At 32.0% G+C, this 6000-nt stretch overlaps 1 long non-coding RNA gene across 3 annotated transcripts in view; it reads left to right on the top strand.

The window, feature by feature from the left end:
* The first annotated feature begins 729 nt into the window (after positions 1–729).
* LOC134759896 (uncharacterized) overlaps positions 730–6000 on the top strand; it is a 132244-nt gene continuing 126973 nt past the window's right edge. For all 3 annotated transcript variants that reach the window (XR_010136793.1, XR_010136791.1, XR_010136792.1), the window contains exon 1: positions 730–769. This is a non-coding gene — a long non-coding RNA (uncharacterized LOC134759896). The remainder of the gene's footprint in view (positions 770–6000) is intronic.

Below are 6000 nucleotides of genomic sequence, written 5' to 3'. Positions count from 1 at the left end.
GACCTCAGTGTTTGTTGTTTCCTTCTTTGTGGCCATGTGTACTCAATGCTTAGCTCCCACTTACAAGTGAGGACATGCGGTATTTGATTTTCTGTTTCTGTGTTAATTCTCTTAGGATACTTTCCCTTGAATATCATTATAAGATAGTTCTTTAAATATCTGAAAATATCAAACATGCGTATTTTTTAACATGTGTTATGGAATGATTCTGATAACTACGATTAAGAGTTTACTGGGGATATTATAGAAACTTCGTTTGTCTTACAGATATTTAAAATGATCAGTGGAGACAAAATGTACATTAAAAATGAAAGGAATGCAAATAAACTACAATTTTCCTTTCGTGAGTTTTGTTTTGTTTTTTTTTTTTTGTTTGACGGAGTCTCGCTGTGTCACCCAGGCTGGAGTGCAGTGGTGCGATCTCGGCTCACTGCAAGCTCCGCCTCCCGGGTTCACGCCATTCTCCTCCCTCAGGCTCCTGAGTAGCTGGGACCACAGCTGCTTGCTACCACACCCAGCTAATTTTTTTTGTATTTTTAGTAGAGACGAGGTTTCACCGTGTTAGCCAGGATGGTCTCGATCTCCTGACCTCGTGATCTGCCCGCCTTGGCCTCCCAAAGTGCTGGGATTACAGGCATGAGCCACCGCGTCCGGCCTTCTTGAGGTATTTTTTACAAGTCAAATATAGTTAAGAATGACTATCAGCTTGGTGTTTATATACCTAATTTATACTATTCTTATAAAAGTCAAACTTTACCTAAATTTTATGGTAAGTACTCAATAACTCTAACATACTTACTCTACTTAGAGGCTAAAACTACTCTCATCACTGTGGTGGTCAGAAAATATTTAAATATGGAATCAAATGTCACTTTATCTTTCTGTGCTAGGACTTCATGAAGAAAAGACACAAATATTTAGCTAATTTCAAACTATAGGATTTTAAAATATAGGAATTAATTTTTGATTATTATAATTGTTTATAATAATGCTAGTAATAGCCATGGTGAACTGTTAGATCAGAAATGTGATTGTACAGTTTTGAAACCAGAAACAATTATTTATTTGCATATAAATTTGCACAACTTAAATGTTTGTTTGTTTTTTATCATACACATTTACATTTTCACTGAGTTAACTAACGTCATTTGAATTTCATATTATCCAATGTCTCCTTTGAATGACTTCATTGGCCAGTATGATTTTTAAGACTTTTATTATATTTTAGTTTTAACATTGTTTTTAGTCTATTAAAATGATGCGTTTAAAAAGAATAGCGTTATCAACTGATCCTCAGATAATCAGAAAAAGTAGCAAAAGATGGGATTTCCAGAATTGTTCTATTATTCTCCTTTTATTATGATCTAAACAGATGCTTATTTCCTCAGAAAATAAAGCACTTTCTGGAAGATAGTCATACTAAAGTGTACCTAACTCATATCACATTCCATTGCTGCAAAATATTGTTTCCAAGAAGAAATCATCTGGATATAGTCTCCCCTTAGTTGTACTGCATGATAAATATTTACGCTATGGATAATATCTGAACTTTCATTTTATACAAATATCTATCTTGTTAAGTATAGCAGAATGTTTTATCTGTGTGGCTTAATTTTACAGAGGAAGAATAATCAACATACAGGTAAGTTTAAATGAAGTTAACACCATTATAATTAATATACTGCTCTTCATACAACACTTAGACTTTAAAATATCCTAATATGAATTCTGAAAGCTTGCAATAAAAATAAAAATACCACTTGCTAGATTTGGATAAAAAGTTAGGTTGCATTTTAATTCCCCAAATTTTATTTAATTTATTGCTTAAATTATTTTAATCATATAGCTGTAATACTGATTGTCTTTAAATCTTTGCCAGTGAAACTGTGGTCAAGAAAGCAATGCTTGCTTCTTTTTGGAGCTTGCCAGAATTGAAAAATTTCAGGCTCTACTTCAGAACTATTAAACAAGAAATTGAATTTTAACAACATCTGTCCTTGTTTCATATGTACATTAAAGATTTGGAAGCACTGCAATAAAGAATGTTGGAAAAATTTTACTTCATTTTCTTATCTGAGAACTCAGCATATAAAACTAAATAAGCTCTACTGCTGGCAGAGTAAAATAAACATATACAGAGAGAGGCATGTTGGGGAATGTAAAAGATGTACTACTATAAAATTTACTCAAATTATATTTTCATTTATGCATATGTCTATGAGGTTTGGTAGGTGGTTCTGGTGTAATAACTGTAAAAGAGATAGAAGCTGTCTTTGCTATCAAAGAGTTTGTCCATGAGCAGGAAAAATACAGTGTGCTCTAAGGTTACTCAAAAGATCACAGACCTTAGACCCTGAGGTTCATGGAAGAATTTCTAAATGCAGAGCTCAAAGAGTTGCTAATGTATTGTATATGTCAGTTTTAGGAAAAATAGAATCAAATATTATTTCTAGGATTTTGTCTTCAGCAAATTATGAGTGGTACCATTTATGAAGATGGATAAGTTTGGTAAAAATGAGTAAGGGAGACAAATCTACATATGAAACTGAATACTTCAAGTAAGCAGTTAGGTACATGAGTATGGAGAATAGAAATTCAGCGTTACAACTTTTGAGTCATCAACCCATAGATGGCATTTAAAACCCTGAGACAATGAGTCCATCTGGTGTTACTGTGCAGAGGGTAAAATAGGGACTTTGAACTAATCTCTGGCCTACCACCACTTAAAAAGAGACCAAAAAAAAAAAAGTACATCTAATAAGAAAAATTAGGAAATTACCCAGTAAAATCATAGGCAAATAAGGAAATTGTTGTTACAAAAGCCAAGAAAAAAGTTATTTTTTTCAAGAAAGGGAGATCAGGCATACCTCTTGAATATGAGTGAAAAACAAATAAGAATATAATAGTGATTATTAGCTTCATCTGCCTAAACTTCTTAACAAGAACAGTTTTAGGTGTGTCGGAGTTGAATATGGAAGTGTAATGCATTGAGAAGGCTACAGCAGGTGAGAAAACGAGTACAGAGTGTGTGAAAACTCCTTCACATTATGTTGCAAAGGGAATGGAAGAATTGGGTAGAAGTCAAAGAGATTGTTTTGATTGAAACAATGATCCATAAAGGAAAAAAAAAAGATATGACATAATCAGAAAACTGATCATCATCAGTACTTTCTAGAATTTGAATAAAGAAAGAAGTGTCAGATTGAGGTAATTAAAGAATTAAGCAAGGGCCAAGAATTATGAAGGGAAGTTTAGGTATGACATGTAGTATGGAGTTTATCAATGAAGAGTCATTGATAGACCTTAAGCATTGGTATTTCACAATCAGAATTTAATTTAGGAATGTTATTAACACTGCAATTGAAGAATAGATTAGAGAAGCACAAGAGAGAAAAAAGATAGACTGGGTAAGAGGACAATGTGGTTATCTAGGTGAGAGAAACAGTCTTTGACTAGGGTTGTGGTAGTAGAGTTTGAAAAAGATGGAGGGATTAGAGAACAATTTAGGAAGCGGAATGAAAGTAACATGTGGGTAGACTGCAGTAGGTGAAGGAAGAGAAGAATAAGGTGATGCTTAAATTTGTGACTTGACCAGTTAGGCTAAGCATTGTAACATTTGTTGGGATGGGGGACGTTTTAGCAACAATAGGGAATTTCCTATGTTTTAGGCACTATATTTCTTACTGGACTATTAGAATCCAATTAGTAGTATCCATTAGGCACTTAGGTACATAGTTTGGTGCTCCCATCAGTGATCTGGCATGGAGAAATAAATATAGAAAAAAATAGTATTGGTCAGGAGTGGATAAGATATCCAGGAAGGGAATATAAAATTAGAAATGAGCATAGAAGAGAATCCTGAGAACTTATCAATATTTAAAGAGAAGAGAATACAAAAAAAACAGAGTTTACACAGGTAGATATGTATAGAAATTATCATATCACCAATAGTTTTATAGAAGCAGAAAAGATAATACCTTTTGAATTAATAGACTAATTATAAAAATGATTATTTTTCTACTCTCATGCCACTAGGAAAAACAAAGTTTACTAATAAGATTTTAATATTTTTTACTTACAAAATTTGAAAAGATAACTTCAAGTTTTCTACTTAATAGATATTAGTCAAATATAAATGACTCTTGCTCACACCTTCCTTTTGGTCATGGATATATATTTTTTTCAAAGTTGCACACTTCAAAAGTTTTTCTTCTAAATGTGTAGATAGTTATTATTTGGCAGTCTCACAGCACTCAATTTGCTTCTAATGTGTTAATTCTGTAATTGGCTCAAATTACATATTAAAACTTTATTTTTAATTAACAAATAATTTTGTATAACTATAGGGTACAATGTGAAGTTTTGATGTGTGTTTACAATGTGAAATGATTAAATCAAGCTAATTAACAAATTCATCACTCCACATGAGTACCTATTTTTTTGTACTGAAATTATTTAAAATCTTATTTTTAGCAATTTTTACATGTACAATGCATTACTGTTTATTTTAGTTACTATTCTACTACAATAGATTTCATTGCTAAAGCTTAATCCTCCTAGTTAACAGAAACTTTGTACTCTTTGATCAATATCCACCTTTTTTCCATCTCCCACCTCTTCCAGACTCTTGTAAACCCTATTGTCTTCTCTTCTTTTATGAGTTCAAGTCTTTTAGAATCTACACATTAGTGAAATCATGTCATATTTGGTTTTTAATTCCTGACATTATAATTGGCATACTGTCCTCTAGGTCCATTCATGTTGTTGCAAAAGCTTCTCCTCTTTTTAAGAATGAATAGTATTTTTTGAATATGTAAGTTAAGCAGATCTGTCTTGACGATTCTGCTATGGGAATGGATTTTTGCATATGTGTCACTATGAAATGAGCCATAAAGTTCACAGAGCGCATTGGGAATATATAGGAATTAAATAGAAGGGAAGTATTTTTCAAAGCCCTTGATTACTAAATTTTTATATAAATATCACACACACATTTATATATCTACAAATGTGCATATGCAATTTCACATACTTTCTAGAACCAATATGAAAAACAAAACAAAAAAAGAACAAATTGCTGTGTATTTGTTCAAAGGTAACATCAGGTGATTACGCTGGTTGATTTTCAGGTGTTTTTAAACAGTTTTACTAAGTTAGCTAAATCAACCTATTGTAACATTTTTGTAAAGGGTATTTCAAGGCACATTCTTCTATTTCAATTATAAGAACTATCCTGACGGTGTTCTTATAAACCATATGGTCCTTCTAGACCATAAAGAAAATGGTCAAGTCTAGCTATAAAGCACTCATCAGAGCGATTATTGTGTTAATCTGTCATTTACCCTTAAATAAGCTATCACTGTGAATTTTAGTTATAGCAAATGGTCAGAGGTCATATGATGTGGTCTGATAGCCCATCAAAGACATTTAAAGATATTCCAAAATATTTTAATGCCCAAAGACTATGAGTGCATGTTAAAATAATGAAAAAGAGAATTTTAAAGCAGAACTTTGAGCAGCAGTTAGAATTTGCCTGCATTTACAACATGTGATGGAAATACAGTCTACACAAATTTGGTAATATAGTAATATAGATTGGAGCTTATCCTATGCTATGAGTATATTTTAATTATAAATTTTACAACTATAATTAAGATGTTTAAATGCAATCTTAACATGATTTAAGCTTGGCATTATTTCTCTCACTAATCTTGCAGAGTTTTATAAAAATGTGATCAACCATCACAACACCTTATATTAATATAGTATTATTTCATTTTTTAAAATGAGGACACTGCACCACACACTAGTTAATTAACTTGAGAAAATGAAGAATTAATGAGAGCAGTGACTCCTGCTTTAGTGAAGGTTAGCAAGGCAAACTGACAACATATCCACTTGTGTAATTTACACAGTCCATTTATTTAGCCTAGTTGGTGTTCTACAAGGGTTATGATTAGTACACTTTAGAGAAGTAACCTAGTTCCTCCTAGTTCTAAG

The sequence above is a fragment of the Pongo abelii genome, chromosome 14 (genome assembly GCF_028885655.2).
Source record: "Pongo abelii isolate AG06213 chromosome 14, NHGRI_mPonAbe1-v2.0_pri, whole genome shotgun sequence".
Lineage (NCBI taxonomy): Eukaryota > Metazoa > Chordata > Mammalia > Primates > Hominidae > Pongo > Pongo abelii.
The sequence above is the reverse complement of the archived record's forward strand: the minus strand, read 5'-3'. Positions and strand labels throughout refer to the sequence as shown.